Source organism: Triticum dicoccoides, chromosome 5A, assembly GCF_002162155.2.
Source record: "Triticum dicoccoides isolate Atlit2015 ecotype Zavitan chromosome 5A, WEW_v2.0, whole genome shotgun sequence".
Classification (NCBI taxonomy): Eukaryota; Viridiplantae; Streptophyta; class Magnoliopsida; order Poales; family Poaceae; genus Triticum; species Triticum dicoccoides.
The window spans coordinates 200,070,813-200,096,025 of NC_041388.1; positions in this window are offsets into that span (position 1 = coordinate 200,070,813).

Sequence of the window (25,213 nt, forward strand, 5' to 3'; positions counted from 1 at the left end):
TGCTTTGTTTCGCACTACCAACAATGCACCCTTGAAGCTAAACATTATGCCACTCATAATTCCATAATTTATTTGTTCAAATACGAATTTCATATAATTCTAAAGTTCCTACTTCAGTTTTGAAATGTGTGCCTGCCTGTTATAGAGACATAAGGGGTTTGTATTTCTGTGTGTGGTCTGGTCAGCACGGTTGGGGAGTGAACTTTGCATATGCAGGGGGTTTATAGGGAGACACTCTTCAAGTTGAATCCGGAATGCATTCCATAGATAATATGACTACTTTTTATGTTTTCATGAATCTCAAATTTTGAACATCATCATAATGATTATGAGCTTGCGCGCATGAAAAGAATAAAGCAGAACAATGCCATGGATGTCAAACTTGGCATTAAGGGACTGCAATCAAGTCTGGACACAATGCAATGCAAACGCTCTCCACCTACAGATTCATGCTCAGAATATGATCCTAACAGTGATTCTGAGCTAGAGGGAGACCTAAGTCAATGTAGCTCCCTAGTGGAGGAGTCAGAGGAAGATGCCTTATGTTATTCACCCATCAAGGTGCTTGCTCTAACTTTCCAAGGTTATATTTGTCGCACATATCTTCCAACTGATGTTTTGCATTGCTTCTACTTTGTTGAACTGCCATTAGCTTAGTTTACACATCGTGTCTGTGAATACGACCTGCCTATCCATTTTCAGTACATATTCCATCTGTCATCATACCATATTTATCCATTCAAGTGATGTTCTTGTGTATCACACGTTCAAAAGGAAGAGGGTGATTGCTAATCGTGGAGGAGCACAAGCAAAGTATTTGGTAAAGGTAGTGGCACCTAATAAATCAAATAGCCCATTAGGTGTAGTTGCAATATCACCTGACCCACAAAACACCCCTACTCTAGAAGACTCTAGCCCTACTACACTGGTCATTTCTGATGCCCCAACTCAGCAGACCCCAACTGTAGCAAACATTATGATTATGCCAGTTGACATAGCACCAGCTCTATGACACAAAACCCCCATTCCAGCAAAGAGTACACCAAATCCAGTCGCCAAATCCCTTCTCGAACCAGAGAGAACGCCAATTGCAGCAAATAGGGCCCCTGTTCCATTTCTTCCCAGTTTAGAAGACAAGGTTTATATTGTTGTTAGGAACTTTGTGCACATCTTTCCTTCATGGAAATATTATACCGCAGACACAGAACAATTTCCAGTCTTCCTCCGCAACTTATGCGTAAGTAATGTACTAATGTTATTCATGGTCATTACTGCACATGTTTCTGCTGACAGAAGACGCAAGATTTCATTCTTTTAAATGGGCGAGGACCAAACTGGATTGTGAAGACAAGCAAGGGTTGGTTGCACTTTCCAAGCACTCGTTGATGAAGTATCGCTCCTACCTGAGGCAAGCGCACTTTGATGGCAGGCCTCTAAACGAAATTTTTGTAAAGTCTCCAGTGCTACATTTATCCGATGGTGACTGGAATAATCTTGTTACACATTGGTCTCGGCTACAGCGTAAGGTACTATCTATGATATCACATCACAATTTGAACTACATTTCTGCATTTGCCTTAACGTCTCACTTGTACGAAAACTGTTAGCAGAAGAACATTCGTTCTCAAGGGACCACAGAATCTCGCAACTATACTGCACACTGCATTGCTCTTGTGAGTACCTCTTGCCCTGTATGACCATACTTACTTTCATAGCTGTTTGATTATGTAGCATCACTACACATGTTAGCCTCATTATCGTCCATTTGGTGGACATTCTAAGATCTGTATGGACTCTTACATAAATTTAGAATCAACCCAATGCTTTTGAAGAGGTTTAGCTCTGCAGTCCTCTTGTAAGGACTGAATGTCGTCTATCACTGTACTTACATTAACAGCTACTCCCTCCGTCCCATAATATAAGAACGTTTTGTACAGTACACCAGTGTTAAAAACACTCTTGTATTATGCATATTATCTCCCTCGCTCGCCATTTACAAAAAATACCAGATCTATATTTAATCTTAACAAAAAGTAGAATACACAGACAATGCCAGTGCAGAAGTGTAGCCCACTGCTCTTGTCAGTACATTTTGTCCTGTAATGCTTGTACTTCCAGGGATTGGGAGTTGATTATGTAGCATCAATCTACATCTTATCTTCATTATCCTCTAAACCTTCCAGTATTATCATATCTATAATTACTCTCTACAAAATGTAGAGTACAGGCAATGCTTATCAAGAAGATTCTGTGCTGAAATTCTTGAGTAATCCTTCCCTTGACATAGAGAAGGGCATTATAAAGATGGTGTTAACTATTAATGTAAGTCAGTCCTTCTAAAGCATTTATCCTCAACTGCTATTTAATTTGCTCATACTCCCTATCGTTTACTGCTGTTTAGTTTGCTGTTTCCACCAAAATGCATGTTCGCAAGAACCGTAAGTTCTAAGTTTTACTTGTAAAACCAAATTCCTTATTCATACCATGCACATTACTCAATACTCCCTATATGTATGCTTGTTTTTCTAGATCTATAATCCAGTGTGTGGTGAAGCAGCCCACGTTTGCACCTTGTCATCTCTTGTTGTATCTTACTGATGTGGCTGATGATATGAACAACATGCCATGCACATTAACCAAAATAGATACAATGATTTTCTTTGCCCTTCATCTATGCTTATTATGTCGACATGGTAATCCAGTAGTGTGGTGAAGCTCCCCGCATTATGAACAATGCCAAATTATGCTATTGATATTTTGAACTTACTCTTTATTTTCTAATTTGAAATTGGATGGAATTGACAGCACAGTTATCATCTTTGTTTATACATGTGCAAAACCTGTCATCTCTCTACTTTGTTTCAGGGTGATATGCCTAATGGCATGCACAAGTCTGCTGAAGGCTGTGCGACAAACCCAACATATATTGCAGCAAAGAAGGCAAAACATCTTGAAGATAGCGAGACAACCCCAAAGTCTTGTCTTGATGCAGTGTTCAAGTTACTTGAGACTAGCAGTCAGACAAGCTCACAGAATTCGTTGTCTGAATCAGTTCGACTTCTTCAATCCCAAGTTCTAGCACAAAGGAATTCTGCAACTCAACTTCTACTTGAAGTCCTATCTCTAAGAAAGATTGCGGAGAACACCAATGAGAACCTCATCGCTAAACAGCTACACCTGGAAGCTATGATCGACATTCTAGGCCAGTCTCACAGCCTTGCTCAGCAGCTTGTGCAGCAGTTCCTGCGCAAGGCTAACCTTTCTTGAACTGTCTTGGAAGTGGTCTCGGTTCATTATTATTTTGTTACGCTGCAATGGTGCCTAGTTTTTGTAATCTGCTTCTTCATTGCGCTTTATGATCACTGGTGGCGAACTTCGATGCCCAGTGGATGTAATATACCATAAATCCTTTATTGTATAGTGTAGGTTTATTCTTAGTTACTATGCCGTAATTTCTTTATTGTATAGAGTAGGTTTGTTCTTAATTCCTACTAGTTACTGCCATCATTCGCTATCAGAAAAAAAATCAAACAGGCCTGGTGTTTAGCGGGCCACAATTGGGCCGGACTGCATCTTTCTTGGGCCCGAATGATTGGGGCCTTCACACTTTGCGCGAGGCCCACAACTTACACCAGCCTATATTTTAGTTGGGCCTTTTGTGGACCCAACGCTTAGTTTGGCCTAGGTAGCGTTGGGCCATTAACCAGCTGAATATTGTACTGGCCTGTTACGGCCCAGATGAAACCATGGGCCTTTAGCAGGCCGAAATGCATATTGGGCCTCAATTTTCATTAGTCGTCGACGGTCCTTCAGCAGGCTGAAATGTAGAACGGGCCTTTTTGGGCCCAGTCATATCACGGGCAGTTACCAGGCCAAAACATATCTCGGGCCTTAGTTGGCCCACTGATATCATGGGCCTTTAAGAGGCCGAAAGCTTAGTACAGACATCAACGGGCCGAATTATGCGACAGACCTTTAACAGGCCCAAAGTCACGTTGGGCTTAACTGTTGCCACCTTTATCACAGGCCGTTAGTGGGGCCGATGTCCCGTTGCACCATATATGGCCCATGGGCAGCACGGGCCATTCCTAGGCCGAAAGTCACACCGGGCAGAAATGGGCCCATATCTACATCGGGCCTCTAACAGGCCGAAAGTCACTGGGCTGTAATTGGGCCCAAATATTTGGCGAACAATTAACGGGCCAGATTTGGCTTCGGGTCATATATGGGGCTTTATTAAGCAGGCCGTTATTAGGCTGGCCCACTAGTACCTGAGTAAGTACTACATGCCTTTGACTGGGCCGGCCTTTTTAACCTATATGGGCCTCTGTTGGGCCGTGCCACGTGTCGATGTATCATAGGTGCTTTGGGTCCAATGAGTGGATGACATCTGTCCCAACAGTGAGCCGACACGTGTTTCCTCCAGCCAATGATGATTTTACACATGGAAAATACCCATTGGTCGGGGCTGTTAACGGGTTATCGGATCCAAAACCGGACTCGATAGTTTAACGGTGTTCCGTTACAGTGGATGCCACGTGTCGGTCACCCTTGACGAAAGCACTTCTGTGACGCATGATATATCGTCATGGAAGTGGACACTTCCGTGATGATAATTTTGGTAATGTCATGGAACACTTCTACGACAGCACAAGTATGACTATCTTGATTCTGTCATAAATTTGTCATGGATGTACATGCATGACAGAAAACGTGACCTAGTGTGACAAACACGTATCATCACGGAAGTGTATTTTTTTGTAGTGTATGCACTTGATATATGTGGAACAAATTTGTGGATTGTTCAAGATTGTAGGTTTACCTGAAGATGGAGTTATGAAGAAGGTTTTCCTTTTATCTTTCAAGGGAAAGCATTGGCATGGTATAGGCTATGCGATGATATTGGATCTTGGAATTGGAATCGATTGAAATTGGAGTTCCACCAAAAAATTTATCCTATGCATCTAGTTCATCGTGATCGGAATTACATATATAATTTTTGGCCTCATAAAGGAGAAAGTATCACTCTAGCTTGGGGGAGGCTGAAGTCAATGCTATATTCATGCCCCAATCATGAGCTCTTAAGATAAATTATTATCCAAAATTTGTATGCTTGGATTTCTCACAATGATCGATCCATGCTCGATACTTCTTGTGCTGGTTCTTTTATAAAGAAGACTATTGCATTCCAGTGGGATCTTTTGGAAAGAATTAAACGCAACTCTGAAGATTGGGAACTCGATGAATGTAAAGAGTCAGGTATTAAGCTAAAGTATGATTATGTTAAATCTTTTATGTTAAATCTTTTAGCACTAAATATGGACTTGACTCTGAGATAGTAGCCTCCTTTTGTAAATCATTTGCTACTCATTGTCGGGGTAGCTGATCCCACGAACACCTATGGGGACCGGCGGACCGAGCCCCTTTCGATTCGGTGAGGGCGGAGGTGGAGCAAAGAGCGGATCGAGGCGGTACGCACGAGCAGTTTTACCTAGCTTCGGGCACCCTACTGCTGCTTGTTTGTGTGTATTCAATCCTCGCTCAGGAGTGATGGATGCTATCAGACTGAGCGTGGGAGTGCCTCTGGTGTTTCGAATGAGCCGAGCCCCTTCTACGTTGCGCTGGGGCCTCCTTTTATACTCTCAAGGGGTCACCGACAGGTGGCAACGCAGAGGAGGGTAAAGACGTAAAAAGCGGGGTTGGTACAACTGCCTCTACAGTGTACCCTACCTAATTCTGACGGCAGGGGACGAGGGCATTAAATGCCCGTCTGAGTCGCCCAACAGTGCAGAAAAGTGACCGTTAGGGGCGCCACTGTTTGCCACGATGGTTATCTTGTCAGCGCCTGCTTGCCACCTCGCACCCCTAGCTGCACGGCCTCCTGCCACGTGTGCTTGGGAGAGTCCTAGAGCGACACGTTAGCAGGTGTGCTGGAGCACGGGCACGAAGCGGGGGTTTCCCGCGGCAAGCTCCTTGCCGCGGTCGTCGTCTTGTCGTGTTCGGGAGCTTGTCGCTCGCCGGATCTTGTCGGGACGTGTGGTGCGTCGCGGAAAGTTTCTTGTGGTGCCTTGGTTGGCCTTCCCGGCAAGCTCCTCTTGCCGGGGTCTTGTCTCTTACCGGCAAGATCCTCTCGCCGGGGCCTGGGTTGGTCTTCCCGGCAAGCTCCTTTTGCCGGGGCCTTGGTTGGCCTTCCCGGCAAGCTCCTCTTGCCGGGGCCTTGGTCAAAAACACTTTGTTCTTGAATGGCTCCAAAGGAACTTTGGAGGGTCTTTGGCGTTTGCCCGGCAAGCCCTTGCCGCGGGGTGCTGCGACTGCCCGTGCACAAGTTCGGGATACTAAGGTACCCCTACTTTAGTACACCGACAGGAGCCCCTGGGCCTGGGCCATACACGGTGCCGAGCGCTGTTGGGTCAGGCCCAAAATAGTGCACGGGCACGCGCGACCTGGGTCCACACCAAATCTCACTCCGTATCCACCGCACCCCCCGCAGCGGCAAGCGTCAATCACGGCGTCGTGGGGGAGATCGTGGGTGGTTCTTTACTCGGGAAGAGCGCAACATCCGCCTCCTCCTCCTTATAAGCAGGGGAAACAGGGATATTTCCCCTATCTTCGCCGTTTGCTGCTGCAATCTCAGAAACCTCCGCCGCCCTCCTCCGCTTGCAAAGTCGAAAGAGAGCAGCGCTCCACTCCCGTCGCCGCGGCCACTACCAGCGCCGTCGATCTCCCCCACCGCCTCCGCCATGGCTCCGAAGCCCGGAAAGGGGAAGGCCGCGAAAGCTGTGAAGTCGACCGAGGCGCAGCGGCTTGAGGCGCTGCGGAAAGAGCGGGCCACCTTCCTCCCCGAGCTCTCCGCAAAGGATCTGAGGGAATCTCTTCTGGTCGACGGAGACACGGGCGCATCCGCGCACAAAGGTACTCTCCGCCATCACCTCGCAAGAAGCTCCAGTTGGCGGGTACCCTTTCTTTGCCGTGTTCTCCTACTGCAGGCTCTGCCCGCCATTCTCCGATTTCTTCTGTGATATCATGAACACCTACGGGCTCCACCTCCTCGATTTTACCCCCAACGCCGTCTTGACCATGGCAGTTTTCGCCCATCTATGCGAAAACTTTGTCGGAGTCCACCCCAACGTAGCTCTCTTCCGCCATTTCTTCATGCCCCGTGTCGAGAGAGGGGAAACCCTCGCCGGGGGGATCGCCTGGATCTCGCGAGCTGGCAAGAAGGAGACTTATCTGGAGGGGGAGCTCCGCAGCAAGTGGGATGAGTGGAGAGCAGATTGGTGCTGGGTTGTAGAAGAGAGCCCGCAGCCGTTCACCGCCTTGCGCCAAGCCCCAGCAGTGTGAGGCAGTGATTGGAGCGCTCTGTCCGCGGACGATGACAAGTTGAAGATCGCCACCACCCGGATCTTGCGCCTCAGGCTTGCCGGATTGACTGTAGGAGCTGTCGGCGCAGATTTCCTCCGCCGCCGCATCGCCCCTCTGCAGGCGAAGGGGAGACCCGCCTGGGAATTTGGAGGCCCGGCAGACATCATGAGGTTGCGCCCAGGCCTCAACTTCAATTTCACCGTCATAGAATTGGACGGGATACTTAAGGAGATATTCAAGCATGACCCGCAGCATCCCGAGTGGTTCAGGTTGCCGGCAGGCGTTGTGCCTCTGTGTAACAACTCCTCGCGCGACCGCATCTGCGCAATGATGCCGTCGTGTGACTCGCACGGGATCGCTCCAACTTGGCAAGAGCCTGCCGGCGATGTCATGCAGCAGTTCTTCGGCAGCCTGGTGGAGGTGGCGGTCAATGCTGACGAGAAGAAGCTCCTCACCCGCGATACCACTGATCAAGAGATGGAGCGCATCGCCACCAGGGCGGAAGAGGCGGCGGCAGCCGCGGCCGCGGGTGAATTCGGGTTCACCGTGGAGGAAGCGGACGCGGCGTTGGCGATGAGTCTTGCTGAACGGGAGCCGCCCGAAGAGGAAGAAGAGCTCGCCGCGCCCGACGCCGAGTCGAACGAGCCCGCCGAGGGTGCGAGTGGCCTGCCATCTCCGAGGATCTCGCCGCGAGCAGGGCCCGTAGTGCAGCCCCATGCGCAGCCAAGAAGGCGCCTCCGCAGGGTTGGTGACGCAGCAGGGCGGCAAGCGGGCCAACAGCCGCAACGTCGCGCAACGCGCTCTACCGCGGCATGTACGGTTGCCGCGGGAGCGCCTCCCGCCGCAGCGACAACTAAAGCGGGGCCGTCTCAGGCTGGCTCCGCAGCCCCCGCCAAGCGGTCAAGGGATCCCACCCCTCCACCTCGTCACGCTGGAAGTGGGCCGAACTTCGACCTCTCCGCGCTTAGTTCTGACGAGGAGGAAGAAGAAGATGAGTAAGATTCCCTTGCTCGTCCTTGTATTTCTTCAACTTGCTGATCTTGTCTTGCATCGGATCTGATCCACCCTGGACTCTCCCTGTTCAGGACTCTGGCCCAGAGGGGGGCGAAGAGGGCCAAGGCTCAGGTGGTGGTCATCGAGGACGACCCCACTGCGACGACAGGAGGCGCGCCCGAGACCACCTTGCCGGATCCAGCCATCACTTCGCAGAGCAGCCCCCAGCGTAAGCATATGGTTTAGCGTCTGCTTCTGGGCGCGTGGTTGCTCTTTTCCTTTGTTGACATCTGATCACTGGTTTGCTTGTGCAGGAGCAGAACAGCTTCATCACGAGGACGTGGTGATCTCCTCCGACTCGTCGTCTGCTTCGACTACGCCGCCAAGGGCGGACTCCCCGGCAAGGGAGCGTTCTCCGTCAAGGAAGCGATCCCCGACAAGGGAGGAGTCTCCGGCAAGGAGGGAGTCTCTGGCGAGGGACAGCGCCAACGATCCCCCGGTGGTGGAGGTCATGACAGCAGATCCTAGCACAGGTAGTCTTTCTTGCCCGAAACTTTCCTTGTAGTCTTCTGCTGATTTTTCTTCTTGAGTGCTTGTTTGATTTCTCCTTCTTCTCTGGTCGTCAGACCCACCCTCTGCGGATCCGATGGATACCGAGGCGGGCGGTGAGGAGGACGTGCGTGGCAATACTGATGATGCCGCGGCCACCGAAGAAGGAGCCGGCGCTGATGTGCCCGCCGGCGAAGAGGCCGCCAAGGCTGCCGCCGAGGAAGCTGGCGGGGGATCTGGCGATCGCACTGATGGCCCTGAGGCCGCAGGAGCGTCAGGTGCTGCACCGACCACCGATCCCTCCGACGATCCCTCCGCCGCTGCCGCATCGTCGGGCTCCGAGGAGCCCCAGCCCGGCGCCTATCTGAAGGCCGGCGAGGGCATCTTCATCAAGCTCCCTTGGGCGTCAAGCTCCAGGGCGCCGGTGGAAGGAGAAGTTTTGGATGGGGAGGTGCTCGCCTCCGCCGGGTTGTCGATCGTCGACGCGCCGGGAAGCAGCAGTGACGAGCCCGAGGAGGAGCGGCTGCTGCGGAGGCTGCTAGCGCTCTACCGCACCCGCCAAGTCAAGTTGGAGTCCGTGGACATAGAGAAGCGTGCGGAGGAGCTCCGGGGTCTTCGCCAAGAAACTCTCCGGGCCTTGGCGGAGGAGCGGGAGCAGCTTGCTGAGGAGCGGAAGGCCTTCCTCCTCGAGAAGGCTGAGGCTGAAGAGCAGCAGCGGCTCACCAGCGAGAAGCTGCACGCGCGAGAAGGTGAGCTGACTCAGCGGAAAGTGAACCTCGACAGCCACGAAGAGGAGCTCGCCGCGCGCCAACGGGCACTTGGCGGGACGCTCCAAGAGGCAAAGGATGCGGCTGCGGCTGCTGAGGCCGCCAAGAAAGAATTGGACGTAAAGGTGGCGCAGCTAGAAGCTGATCTGAAGGTTGGTGGCGAGGAGCTTGCTGCGCTCAAGTTAGAGCGCGAGAAGGACGCCCTTGCCCATGGTGAGCTGCAGGGCCGACTTGCCGAGAGGGGCAAGGAACTGAGCGCCGCCAAGGATTCCAACGCCGATCTGACGCTGAAGCTGGCCACCTTGACGGAGACGTTGGACAGCGCCAAGAAATGAGAGGCGGACTTGAAGAAGGACATCAAGGCCAACGATGCGCTGCTGGCGAGGGCTGCCGAAACCCAGAATCTTCTCAGAGATACTGTGGCGCTCTGGACGGAGGGCCTCGTGAACGTTGCTGCAGTCATTGAAGAGGAGCTGGTGCAGTTGGGGATGGAAGGCTTCGGGTATTCCTCCGACGAGAATCTCCAACCCAGCGCCAAGCTCACTCTGTTCTTCAAGGGCGTGGCGACGGCTCTCCAGGAGCTCCGGGAACAGATCCCAAAGCAGCTGGCCGACGAGTCGCGCACGATCTGCGCCGGAGTTCTGGAGAAGGTGCTGATGAAGGTGGCCTTCTGCAATCCGGGCCTCTGCCTCACCAATATCCTCAGGACCTTGCCGCCAGAAGCTGATCTGGAGGAGCTCAAAGCCCTTGTCGCACCCATTGTGGACAAGGTGAGCGGAATCAAGAGGGTCGAAGGCGATCGCGTAGATTAGGCCGCCCACTTCTTCTTTCCTTGTCGCTGCCAGCCATGTCACGGGAATACTTTATTAGAGGCGTGACAAGTTATTTTTGTAATATAGCTTTGTTCTATGGAATGATCGCAATGTTATTCCCTTTACTTGATCCCTCCCTTTGTATGTCTTTTTACCCTACGCTTTTAGGGAACTTGCCAGTGCAGGAACCTGGGCCGCGAGCGCTGAGTGCGGGACGTCAGCAGCCTGCTGGCGGTGCCGCTACCGGCAAGAAACCTTGTCGCAACTAGTTGCATCTCACTTAAGTTGCTGAGCAAACTCGAAACAAAGTAAGGGCGCTAGCAGCTCACTTAAGTTGCTGAGCGGACTCGAAGCAAGGTAAGGGCGCTAGCAGCTCACTTAAGTTGTTGAGCGGACTCGAAACAAAGTAAAGGCGCAACTAGCTACGAGTTGGTTCCTCCGCGCACATGTTTTCCATACAAAGTGCGGTCGTTCAAGGGAGATAACTTAAAGAAAATAAAATTTGATTGCTCAAACTTTGGCAACTTAGCTTTTCTGTCGTCTGCTTCCCGGCAAGGAGAAACTCTCTTGAACGTCCTGGTCCACACCATTGTCTTCTCCTTCCCCCCCCCCCCCCGGTAAACCTTGTGGGCGAGGGAACCTTTCTTCTTTTGGGGAAGAAACAAAGAAATAAAGTAATGATATGGAGCCTTGGGCTCGTTATCGCTTACCGGGATTTGGTGCTGCACAAAGTGTCAGATAACATATGCGAAAAATGATTATAGCATAAAGAAAAACTGACAAGATGTGCGGGGCACATGAACTTTACTGGCACACGGGGTCTACGCCCGGCTTTGTACAAAGGATTACATGCAACAGCGGCAAGACTTGTACAAAAGGTGGTTGCCGGAAAAGCTTCCGGCAACCGCGCCTTACGGGTAAAACTTACGAAGATGTTCAATGTTCCAGGAGTTGCTCACCGGAATGCCATCTTCGGTCTCAAGGCGGACAGCGCCGGGCCTAGTGACTTGTTTCACCCGATAAGGGCCTTCCCACTTCGGCGTCAACTTGTTTGAATTCTTGGCGGATTGGACGCGCCGAAGAACAAGGTCGCCTTCCTCGAAGCTTCTGGCTTTAACTTTGCGGCTATGATGGCGGCGCAAAGCTTGCTGGTATCGAGCAGCTCGTACAGCAGCCTGAAGACGATCTTCCTCAAGGAGCAGCGCGTCGTCTTGCCGCAGCCGCTCTTGCTCAAGCTCATCATAAGCGAGCACTCGAGGCGATCCGTATACGAGTTCCGTGGGGAGAACTGCCTCTGCTCCGTAGACTAGAGCGAAAGGTGTCTGGCCAGTGGCTCGATTTGGTGTCGTTCTGATCGACCAAAGAACCACCGGCAGCTCCTCGATCCAGTTCTTTCCGCACTTGTGCAGCCTGTCGAAAGTTCTGGTCTTGAGCCCGCGTAGCACTTCAGCATTTGCCCTCTCTGCTTGACCGTTGCTTCTTGGATGAGCAACAGAAGCGAAGCAGACCTTGGCGCCAAGGTCTTGGACGTACTGCATGAAGGTGCGGCTCATGAATTGCGCGCCGTTGTCGGTGATGATCCTGTTAGGGATCCCGAAACGGCAAACAATCGACCTGAAGAACTTGACTGCTGACTGTGCTGTCACCTTCCTCACTGGCTGCACTTCCGGCCACTTTGTGAACTTGTTGATTGCGACGTACAAGTACTCAAAGCCCCCGACAGCTCGGGGGAAGGTGCCGAGGATATCGAGCCCCCAGACCGAAAATGGCCAGGATAAAGGGATCGTCTGGAGAGCTTGAGCTGGCTGGTGTATCTGCTTGGAATGGAACTGGCACGCTTCACACTTGGTTACTTGTGCAGTTGCATCCTGGAGGGCTGTCGGCCAGAAGAAGCCTTGTCGGAATGCTTTGCCGGCAAGTGCTCTTGCGCCAATGTGGTGACCACATATGCCTCCATGTATCTCTGCCAACAGCTATTGTCCATCTTCCCGGCGAATACACTTCAATTTCACTCTGTTGAGTCTTCTTCTGTACAGTGTCTTGTCGACAAACTGGTACATACTTGACTGCCGGGCTACTCTTTCCGCTTCCTCTTGCTCTTCGGGAAGTTCTCCTGTCTGCAGGAAACGGACAATCTGCTGCGCCCATGTTGGAGCTTGTGGCTCGACAACAAGGACTAAAGGCAAAACTGCCGCTGCGGGAACATCCGCTTCTACGGCAAGAACCTGCGGCTCTGCCGGAGCTTGACGTTCCCCGACAAGCTTGCCGGAGCAAAACTCATCGGGGACTTCTGCTTCGACGGAACAAACCCTGGGGCTTGCCGGAGCATCTTGCTCCTCAGCGTTCTCGGTGTTGCTCTCAGCTGCTGCGGGAACGTCCGCTTCTACGGCGAGGAACTGCACCTCTGCCGGAGCTTTATGTTCCCCGACAAGCTTGCCGGAGCAAAACTTATCGGGAGCTTCTGCTTCGACGGAACAAACCCTGGGGCTTGCCGGAGCATCATGCTCCTCAGCGCCTTCGGTGTCGATCCTAGGGACCTTCTTGGCGGCGGCTTCGGGAAGCTCTGCCGGCAGGCGGTCGCCAGGAATCAACTTCCTCTTCTTGCTCTGTCCAGTTGACGGTGTTACGGACGGTTGAGCCAGCTTGAGCACAAAGACCCCTGGTTCCACAGGTAGCTTAAGTGCGGCGCACTTTGACAGGCCGTCAGCAATGGCGTTCTGAGCTCTTGGAACGTGCTCCATTTGTAGGCCGTCAAAGCGCTCTTCTAGCTTTCTCACTTCATCAACGTAAGCTTCCATCAACGGACTCTGATAATTCTTGTTTACTTGGCGGACGACAAGCTGCGAGTCACCCCTGACAATGAGCTTCTTGATCCCAAGGTCTGCTGCGATTCTGAGACCGGCAAGCAATCCTTCATACTCTGTAGTATTGTTGGTTGCTTGCTCTTTGGGAAAGTGCATCTGGAGTACGTACTTGAGCTGCTCTCCAGTGGGTGCGACAAGCAGCACGCCTGCACTGGCGCCTTGCAGTGAGAAGGCACCATCAAAGTACATCAGCCACTCCTTGCTTGTCTCTTTGACGGGGATGCTTGTCTCTGGAATTTCTTCGTCTGGGGTTGGCATCCACTCTGCTATGAACTCTGCCAATGCTCTGCTTTGGATAGTTGAAGTGCTCTCAAACTTGAGGCCAAAGCTCGACAGTTCCAGCGCCCACTCGACAATCCTGCCTGTTGCTTCTGGATTTTGCAGTATCCTTTTCAGCGGAAAGCGAGTGACGACTGTGATCTCATGTGCTTGGAAGTAATGGCGCAGCTTTCTCGAGGCCATGAGGAGGCCGAAAAGCAACTTCTGCACTCCAGAGTACCTTGATCTGGCTCCCTGCAGAAGGGAACTGACAAAGTAAACTGGGCGCTGCACCATTTTCTTCTGTGTATCGTTGTGTGTCTGCGCAGATCCATCTTTGTCGGGACAAGAGCTTGCCGGACCAGAGCTTGTCGGCGAAGCCCCCTGCTTGTCGCTGGATGGAACTGCCGTGGTCACTGGCTCATCATCCGCCTCCCTCTCCGCCACTAACGCAGCACTAACCACTTGATTGGTTGCTGCTATATACAGCAGCAACTTCTCTTGTGGCTTAGGTGCGACAAGCGTTGGAGTGGAGGGCAGGTATCTCTTCAAGTCCTGCAGCGCAGCCTCCGCTTCCGGAGTCCATTTCATTGGACCTGCCTTTTTCAAAATTTTGAAAAATGGTAGGGCGCGCCCAGCAGATCTGGAGATAAACCTGCTGAGAGCAGCCACGCAACCGGCAAGCCTTCGTACATCCTCGACGCGCTTTGGTGCTTCAATCTGCTCGATGGCCTTGATCTTGTCGGGATTGGCTTCAATTCCCCGCTGAGAAACGAAGAACCCGAGAAGCTTGCCGGAAGGGACTCCAAACACGCACTTCTCGGGGTTAAGCTTGAGGTTGATCTTGCGCAGATTTACAAATGTCTCATCTAAACCTTGAAATAGGGTCGCCCTGCTCTTGCTCTTGACCACTATGTCATCCATGTAGGCTTCCACATTTCCGTGCATTTGTGGCTCAAAAGCGTGGTGGACTACCCTTGCAAACGTTGAACCAGCATTCTTCAAACTGAAAGGCATCCGTATGAAGCAGTACGTGCCACATGGGGTGATAAATGTGGTTTTCTCCTCATCCTCTTCTGCCATGAAGATCTGATGGTATCCTGAGTAGGCATCAAGGAATGAAAGCAAGTCACATCCAGCTGTGGAGTCAACAATCTGGTCAATGCGCGGCAAGGGAAATGGATCTTTGGGACAAGCTTTATTGACATCAGTGAAGTCTATACAAAGCCTCCATTTCCCGTTCGCCTTGCGCACGACTACAGGATTGGCCAACCATGTGGGATGGAGCACTCCTCTGACAAGGCCTGCTGCTTCCAATTTCCTGATCTCTTCTACAATGAACTCTTGGCGCTCCACCGCTTGCTTCCTGACTCTCTGCTTGACGGGCCGCGCATGAGGACAAACGGCAAGGTGGTGCTCGATTACTTTCCTGGGAACACCGGGGATATCAGACGGTTGCCATGCAAACACGTCGACATTCTCCCGCAGGAAAGCAACGAGCGCGCTTTCCCATTTTGGGCCGAGCGTGGCACTGATGGTGAAGGTACCACCAGTGCCGTCCTCCTTGGCGGACACCTTCTTGGTCTCAGGTGGAGCTGCCATTGCTTTCTTGCGCTTGCCGGTGGAGCTCGATGGTGCGTCCTCGACGGTAGCGCAGCACTCCGAAGAGGTGCGCTTGCCGGAGTAGGCATCAGAGCTCTTGCCGGACTTGGTCTTCTTCTTCCCCCCGGGAGCTTCAGCGGCAAGTGTGTTGTGATCAGCTGTGGCTGCTGCTTCCCGGTAGATCTTGTCGGCACAGATAAGAGCATCCTTCTTGTCGCCAGGGACAGAGGTGACACTTATTGGGCCTGGCATCTTGAGCATGTTGTATGCATAATGAGAGGCTGCCATGAATTTGGCGAGTGCTGGACGGCCAAGGATTCCATTATAAGGTAATGGAAAGTCGGCAACGTCAAATGTGACCCTCTCAGTTCTGAAATTCAGCTCGCTGCCAAACGTGACCGGCAGCGTGATCTTCCCCTTCGGCTTGCTCCTTCCTGGGTTGATTCCTTGGAAGGTACCGGTCTCTTCGAGCTCGCTGTCAGGGATCTGGAGTTTCTGAAGGACCGCGGAGGAGATCAGATTCAAGCCGGCCCCGCCGTTGACTAGCATCTTCGTGACCTTGAGGTTGTGGATAGTTGGTGAAACCAACATCGGCAAGCACCCGACCGCAGTCACGCGGTCAGGATGATCCTCAATGTCGAAGATGATAGGCGTGCTGGACCATTTCAGAGGCCTGCGCGACTCGACGGGTGGTTTTGCTGCATTTACTTCCCGCATCCACTGCTTGAGTTCGCGGTGCGAAGTATGCAGAGAGGCGCCACCGTCAACGCACAGGACCTCTGTGGCTTTCTGAAATTCCTGCTCGTCGGCCTCGTCATCATCCATATCTTCATCGTCTTCGTCATCTTCATCCTTGTCGCGGCCGCGGGGAGGCCTATCTCCTTGCCGCTGCTTGGCCTTGCCGCGGCGTCCTCCTCGGCCGGGATGCTTCTTGCCGGATCCACCAGCTCCTTCCTGGGCCTTCTCCTTGTCGCGCCGCTCGTACTCAGCTTTTTGTTGCTCGACAAGCTGTTCGACTTTCTTGCAGTTCTGGAGATCATGACCCTTGGTGCGGTGAATCTTACAATACTGCTTGCCGGAGCTGTCCTGCTTGTCGGCAGCCGCCACAGGCTGGGCCTCCTTGTCGGAGCCACCAGCTTTAGCTTCCTTGGCGCCGTCTCCATTGCCGGACTGCTCGACAACTAGCACTTCTTTGCCTTTCCTCTTTCTGTTGTTCCGCCGCCGGTTTCTCCTTGCCGGGGCAGCATCTTCGCTGTCAGATCCCCCTGCTCCTATATTTTCTCCGGGGGGTCTTCTTCCTTCCTCAGCACGTGCACACTTGTCGGCCAGTGCGTATAACTCACTGACGTCCCTGATCTTGCACATCGCCATTTCCTCCCGCATCCTGCGGTTCCGCACGTTCTGATGGAACGCGCTGATCACCGCGGCAGGGTGGACGTCTGGGATGTTGTGCTGCACGCTACTGAATCTCTGAATGTACTTGCGCAGGGGTTCTCCTTCCTTCTGGGCGAGCAGGTGAAGATCGCTCTCTCGGCCATGTGGCTTGTGTCAGCCTGTAAAGGCGCCGACAAACTGATGGCACAGATAAGCCCAGGAGGATATGGAGTTGTCCGGCAAGTGCATGAGCCAGGATCTGACATTGGGCTTGAGCACCAGCGGGAAGTAGTTGGCAAGGATCTTGTCATCTCGTCCCCCAGCAGCTTGCACCGCAATGGTGTAGATGCTGAGGAACTCCGACGGATGCGTCTTGCCGTCGTACTTTTCCGGTACGTTTGGCTTGAAGTTCTTTGTACTGGGCCACTGGACTTGCCGCAGCTCACGAGTGAACGCAGGGCAACCTACCGCGTACGGCAGATCGCCTGGTTCCCCTGGCGCATGCATGTCAACAGAGGGCCCAGCGCGCTTGTCGGACTGACGTCGCGCTTCTCTTCGGCGCTCGATGCGAGTTCGAGCGTCCTCTTGTTGTCGATCATGAAGAACTTGGCGCTGATCGCGACGAGCTTGCGGATCCGACGATGCGGTGGAGTCGCTGTCGAGGTAGATCCGGCGAGTCGGCGATCTTGGCCTTCGGGGCGGTGATTGCATGGAAGTCGCACCTCCCCCGGTCTTGTTGCCATCGGCTCGTGCCCGGCTGTCCTGCCGCGGCAGCGAGGTGCTTGGTTGCCGCGCATTGTCGCCGTTAGCGAAGCCGATGAGGCTCTGGATGGTGGCCCTCCATTCGTCGGTCTTGTCCGCCGTCGGAGGGTAATCTAGAAGAAGTTGAGCTCGCGCCAAAGCTTCTGCTGGAGTGGTGGGTGGAAGTGGCGGATGGCGCGAGGAGCGGGACGTGCTCGAACTTCTAACTATGTTAGAAGGAGCAGTATCCCGTCCAGGCGACCGTGCCTCGCTCGTGCCAGCACGCTGGCGTGCATGCTGGTCTTGAGCGCCTCGAGATTCACCAGCTTGGCCTTGGGCTATCATGCGTATGGCACTGCTAGTGCCATGACGTTGTTGATCTTACGCCTCCTGAGAGTGGCGCGGAACACCTACGGTTGCCGAGGTTTGTGCAGCCTTGTTCTTGGACCTGGCGGCATTATGAGCTTCCTCATCGACGTCCATTCTTCCGCCGGCGTCCATTTCACCATCCGTTTGCCCCAACGGTGGCGGAAACGACGTGGACGGAGCGGCTGCCGCCGAAGTCTTCTTCTTCGGTGGCATGTTGATGAAGGGAATGAAGATCCAGCTCGTGTGGACACCGGATCAGGTTCACACAACCTCGACGCCCCCTACCTGGCGCGCCAAAGATGTCGGGGTAGCTGATCCCAGAGCACCTATGGGGACCGGCGGACCGAGCCCCTTTCGATTCGGTGAGGGCGGAGGTCGAGCAAAGAGCGGATCGAGGCGGTACGCACGAGCGGTTTTACCCAGCTTCGGGCCGCACGGATGCGTAAAACCCTACTGCTGCTTGTTTGTGTGTATTCAATCCTCGCTCAGGAGCGATGGACGCTATCAGACTGAGCGTGGGAGTGCCTCTGGTGTTTCGAATGAGCCGAGCCCCTTCTATGTTGCGCTGGGGCCTCCTTTTATACTCTCAAGGGGTCACCGACAGGTGGCAACGCAGACGAGGGTAAAAACGTAAAAAGCGGGGTTGGTACAACTGCCTCTACAGTGCACCCTACCTAATTCTGTCGGCAGGGGACGAGGGCATTAAATGCCCGTCTGAGTCGCCCAACAGTGCAGAAAAGTGACCGTTAGGGGCGCCACCGTTTGCCACGATGGTTATCTTGTCAGCGCCTGCTTGCCACCTCGCACCCCTAGCTGCACGACCTCCTGCCACGTGTGCTTGGGAGAGTCCTAGAGCGACACGTTAGCAGGTGTGCTGGAGCGTCGTCGTCTTGTCGTGTTCGGGAGCTTGTCGCTCGCGGGATCTTGTCGGGACGTGTGGTGCGTCGCGGCAAGTTTCTTGTGGTGCCTTGGTTGGCCTTCCCGGCAAGCTCCTCTTGCCGGGGTCTTGTCTCTTCCCGGCAAGATCCTCTCGCCGGGGCCTGGGTTGGTCTTCCCGGCAAGCTCCTTTTGCCGGGGCCTTGGTTGGCCTTCCCGGCAAGCTCCTCTTGCCGGGGCCTTGGTTAAAAACACTTTGTTCTTGAATGGCTCCAAAGGAACTTTGGAGGGTCTTTGGCGTTTGCCCGGCAAGCCCTTGCCGCGGGGTGCTGCGACTACCCGTGCACAAGTTCGGGATACTAAGGTACCCCTACTTTAGTACACCGACACTCATGTTGATCTCCCTAAAGAGAAGTGGTTTAAATATCACCCATCTATTAAAGAAGAAGTTAAAGAACCGGTACTAGATAAAGAAGAAACTATACTTTATAATGTTGATCCAGTTGTTCCTACTGCTTATATTGAGAAACCACCTTTCCCAGTTAGGATAAAGGAACATGCTAAAGTTTCAACTGTGGTTAAAAAAAGCTATATTAAAACACCTAAACCTGATGAACAAATCAAAGTAGAACCTAGTATTGCTATGGTTAAGGATCTCCTGGAAGAAAATATAGATGGGCATGTTATTTACTTCTGTAGTGAAGCCACTAGAATTGCTAAACCTGATAAAGAAGATAAACATAGACCCGTTGTTGGCATGCATGTTGTCTCAGTTAAAAGAGGAGATCACTGTTATCATGGTTTATGTGACATAGGTGCTAGTGTAAGTGCCATACCCTTTACCCTTTTATCACGAAATTATGGATGACATAGCACTGGTACAACGATGTGCTATACAAACGGTTTTTAACCCCTTTCCGCAACGACAGTTGGAACCGTCGCCAAGTGAGTGTGGGCGATAGGGGGGTCCTTCCCACACGACCCGGAAACCGTCAGGGATAGGCCCTCCTCGCACACAAAATGAGCTCTTGTGCGATCTGGCGGGGCATTGAAACCAAATTGTTTCCGCTCGTATGTACATCCCACACAGTGAATCCCAAAAAACCATTTAAGTTCGTATGTATATCACACATAGTTCTTTGTGTGGAAACGTTTCTGCAAGGTGGCCTAACGCAAACAGTTCACTGCCAAAAGCCATGTGTGATTCTTAGTTGATCGAACACGCCTACTTTCTAGAAACCGTGCGGGTTGTTTGAGTTCATTGCCTAGGGTGCTGTCTGAGTAACCGTCTGCAATAGAAAACCCCAATAAGCAGGTTAATTAGCCTATTATTGATAATCCATGTACTAATCAAATTGATATTTCTTATAAAACACACCAGATATTTCATATCCGTATAACTGCGACCAGGATTTCATAATGGAATTACATCAGATAGCTTCGGCACTCAGTTACGCCATTACACAACATCACCAAGTTTCACGTGCAACATCAAAAACCTTTGGAAAGTAGCATCATGCACGGTAAATAGACAGATGAATCTCATCTGGGAAACAGCAGAAGCGGAAGGCAAATATTGAGCCTTCACCGATGTTGAATGTCCTTGCAACTTTAGCCCAGTGGCTATGGATAATTTCCCGCCCAACCTTCGTCCTCTTCCGCAAGACTTCAATATTGTACAATGGGTGTTGAATGAATACCTTCCTTGCCTCTTGACCATGCAGGTGGTTTGAGAGGTAATCATCGGTGAACTGCTTTGAAAAGTACTGAAAACAAAGATATGCATAAATCGCTGTTACAAATTTTGAAATGGCGCAAGGGGTAAAAACAAGGTAAAAGATCTAGTACCATCCTATAGTTGACTGATGTCTTCTTCATTGTGCAAACAAATATCTTGCTGTTATTCATTGTAAGCTTCTTCATCCTAACAATCTTTCTGAGTTTCTTGACTTGACTGATATTCATGGACATCTCACTTCCCCATATGCAAAATGGGTCGAACAGTGGGTCTAAGCCTCTAACAACAGGACATACATGTGCAAGACCAAATTGTAAGAAACCTAAATATTAGAATGATTCCTGCAACCTCACAATAATGTGCTATTATCCAATGGACCATGCTTGAACAAACCTCGATGGTAAACCGCAATGTCTCCCATTGTTTCCCTGCAACACACATAAGGAAGATCTTGATCAGGTTAACTAAGAGTTATCATACTATTAGTAGAATATGTATTGAGTATAGCCAAATTCGATTGGTGTCACATGCATAACAATACAAAATTGTACCCACACAAATGAAAATCAAATTGCAGAACTGAACCAAACAATTAAATGGACAACAGACCAAATGAATCAATATAGTTAACTGAGCACGACATTACAGAATAGAAACATGTACTAGCAGATAAGACATTTAATAAAACAAAGATTGCTTGAGAACAGTACTACAAAATGTAGCAATTGTTGGACCAAAGTGTTAACTGAACATTACATTTCAGAGGACCAAACTGTTAACTGAACATCAGATTGCATATTAACATTACAAAGGACAAATCGCTAGAAGGCACTGGCGGTGGCCTCGAGAAAACAACATGAACTGTATTTTAAAGTAGACAACCGCGTGGCAGTGTCGACGGTGGCCTCGAAGACGAGGTGATCCTCCAAGATCTGGTGGTCGGCATGCATGGCAGACATAGCGACCTGGTGCGCGCGTGCGGCCGCATGCTACTAAGCTCCATGTTATACTACGTGCAAAATGGCTATGGGCGGCGCTTAATTGGAGGAGGGGGACAGTGATTTTGGTGGAAGGTGTCGCGCCGTTGGTCGGGGCATGTGGGATGGGAAAGGAGGAGGATGGTGTGGGTGGGGTGTGGATTACCTGACCATATCGACGAGGCCGCACAGCAAGAAGAAGTGTCAGTGGTGAGGAGGCCGCGCAGCAAGAAGAAGGGTCGTCGGCAAGGAGGTAGCGCTGCAAGAAGAAGGGTCGCTAGCAAGGAGGCGGTGCTGCAAGAAGAAGGGTAGCCGACGAGGAGGCGGTGATGCAAGAAGAAGGGTCGCCGATGAGGAGGCTGAGTTGCCAGTATGCAGCAGTGAAGGTTAGAACTTGGAAAGCAAGGAGGAACAGTGGAAATGTGGCTTTTGGTGGGAGGGAGGGGCGGGGTGTAACAGCCTGGATTTTGGTCCTTTTCTTTTTTCTTTTGATTTATTGGTTCTTGCTCTGTTTTTCTTTTTGGAGTGGTTCTATGGCCTTGTCACTTGGGAAATCATCCTCATTTCCTCTCCCAAGTGGCTCATCATCCAAAAAACTTTGCCAAGAGCATGTCACTTCAGTGGTTGACCAAACCCTAATTCCTTTTCTCAGGAATATTCCTTTTTCCTATTAAAGGAATAACCCTATATGCCCTAGGTTGTGAAGCAACCTATATTTTTGCCCATCCAAAAATCCCCAAATAATTCTTATAAATTGTTTGGGTCATATCTTCCTCAAATATGGCAAAATATTTCATTGGCCATATGTCCCATCATTCTCAATAAATTCATTTCCTATTTTGTCCTAAATGGCCCATTGTGAAGCAAGTGCTATTTATCTTTGCCCATTTGACCCCAGACTTTTTGGGCATCTTCTCCTATCCAAATAATCGACCTGTGCCAAAATTTAACTTTATTTGCCTAGCCAAACTTCCTCAGTGATTTTTTTCAAAGTTCTTGTCTGAGGGAAGCCTTTGTGAAGGAAGTGCTAGCTAGGGTTATCCAAATGAGTTGAAATTTTACACGCTCCTTCTTGTGCTCATATTATCACACTGTGACACCCCGATAGTTAAGCTACAGTAAACCCCTATTAATGATGCTAGGTCATCGTAATTAAAATTTTGCTAAACCTCGCTCGTTTCAAAATTAGTTCAAATAGAAATTCAAATAACAAGTCAAAGTATAGTTTCATAAAACAGTGAATTAAAAATGTTCATTAGGTTGCAAATATTCACTAAGGAATTACCATGTTGAAACCAACATCATTTGAATCACAGATAAAACCCCAGGGAATTAATAAGTGCTCCAATAGTAAAGAAAATGGCCTTTGCAAAATTATTAGTTATTTATTTAACTCCAATTGCCTCCAAAATTTATGTGCCACTCCAAAATATTGTGCTTGAACTATGTGCCAAATTTCATGTTTAACTAAATTCATTTTCCTTGGCTAATAAAAAGAAAACAGTAGTTAAAATAAAAAAGAAAGAAAAAAAAGAAGAAAGACGCCACGTGCTGCTGGGCCTCTAGTGCACAGTGTGCAGGCCCAACCCACAGCGTAGTCGTCGTCCTCCCTGTTCATCCCCGGTGCGGTGGACAACGCGCGCGCGTCCATGCCGCGGTTGGAGCCACGCGACGCTCATCCGGTGCTTCTCCGACGTCTACAAGGCCTCCTAGATCCGACGCAAACCCTATCTCGAAACATCACTCTCGCCCTCACCCTCTCCTCTCAGATCTCGCTTGCCCGAACGCACCAGTCACCGTGCCTCATCATTGGCATGGCCACCGGCCACCTTCCGCCGTTCCAAGCTGTCCACGGGACTGCTGCTGCCGACCACGACGCCTGATCTTGCTGGATGGCACCGGGACGCCACATCGATGCCGCCCTCGCTGATCCCCTTCGTCGAGCTCCGCCTCTGCGTCGCCGTCGATCCGCGCCACCGCGACCTCCCTAGCCTCCCCGAGCTGCTCCTCGACCCCCACTGTGAGCTGCTGCGCCTGTTGCGCTCCTCTCCTCCCCTCCTAATCGCCCCTAGACGCCCAAGCCACCGTAGCCGAACCTCACTGCCGTCGCTTGCCTCGCCGTCGCAGCCACTGGCCTACGAGCTCGCGCCCGAGCAGTGCCTCAAGCTTCCGGGCCTCACCGGAGCTCAACGCGACCCCCAGCTCCCCTCCTAGTGCCCCCTAGCCTCGGTCCGAGTTTGCCCGACTCCGGTCACCGCCGACGTCGAAGCCCCGCTCAAGTCCGGCCACCGCGGCCTGCGAGACCACCACCAACCGACGCATTGTCGTCTTGCCTTTCTAACGCGCCCGACCACGATCAAAATGATGCCCTGTGGGCGTTTTCCGATGATGCCCGAGGACGCGCCACCGCGAACGAGCTCGCCGGCGTGATTCCGGCGAGTCACAGGCCGTCGCCGAGCTGGCCTGACGCGTGGGTCCCCCTGCGTCGCTGACGGGTGGGCCCAGCTGACCCATTGACCCGATCAGCCGCTGATGTGGCCGGCCCCATGTCACTGACATGTGGGTCCCGCCAGATTAAATGATTTTAGTTAAATAGATAATCTGTTATTTAATTAAGTTAAATGCTAATCACTAACTGACAGTTGGTCCCACCCATTAATTAAATAGATTCAAAAAAATGATTAAAACTTTAGAAAAACATAGAAAATTAACCGTAGCTCGGATGAAAATGTTTTCTACATGCAAGTTGCTCAGAACGACGAGACGAATCCGAATACGGAGCCCGTTCGTCCGCCACACATACCTAACCTATCGAACTCGCAACTTTCCCCCTCCGGTTCATCTGTCCGAAAATGCGAAACACCGGAAATACTTTCCCGGATGTTCCCCCCTTTGCCGGTATCACCTACTACCGCGATTAGGCACCCCTAGCATCGCGCTTTGTCATGTCATGCCTCGTCATGCATCTGTTTGCTTAATATTTATTGTTTCTTCCCCCTCTTCTCTCGCTAGACACCGAGACTGACGCCGCTACTACCCATTATGACTACGGTGTTGACGACCCCTCTCTCTTGCCAAGAGCAACCAGGCAAGCCCCCCCTTGATCACCAGATATAGCCTATTCTTCTCTATACTTCTTACATTAGAGTAGTGTAGCATGTTACTGCTTTCAGTTAATCCTATACTGCTGCATAGCCTGTCCTTGCTACTACTGTTGTTACCTTTACCTGCTATTATAATGCTTAGTATAGGATGCTAGTGTTCCATCAGTGGCCCTACACTCTTGTCCATCTGCCATGCTATACTACTGGGCTGTGATCACTTCGGGAGGTGACCATGGGCATATGCTATATACTTTATACTGATATATTACTTATGATATTGTTCGGAGATGGGGGCTGAAGCGGCAGGTGGCTCCATCCCGGTAGAGGTGGGACTGGGTTCCCGACGGCCCTCGACTGTTACCTTGTGGCAGAGCGACAGGGTAGGTTGAGACCACCTAGGAGAGAGGTGGGCCTGGCCCTGGTCGGCTTTCGCGGGTACTTAACACGTTTAACGAGATCTTGGTATTTGATCTGAGTCTGGCTAATGGCCTATACGCACTAACCATCTACGCGGGGATAGTTATGGGCACTCGACGTCGTGGTATCACCCGAAGCCTTCGCGACGTCAGCGACTGAGCGGCACGCGCCGGGTTGGACCGCGTAACACAACTTCCTTTGTAATGGAGGTTGCTAGGTCTGCTCTCTGGCCGCCCTCGCAACGTGCATGTGTGCAATGGGCGATGGGTCCAGACCCCTGCGCCATAGGATTTAGACCGGCGTGCTGACCTCTCTGTTGTGCCTATGCAGGGCTGCGACATGTTGATCTTCCGAGGCCAGGCATGACCCAGAAAAGTGTGTCCGGGCAAAGGGGATCGAGCGTGTTGGGA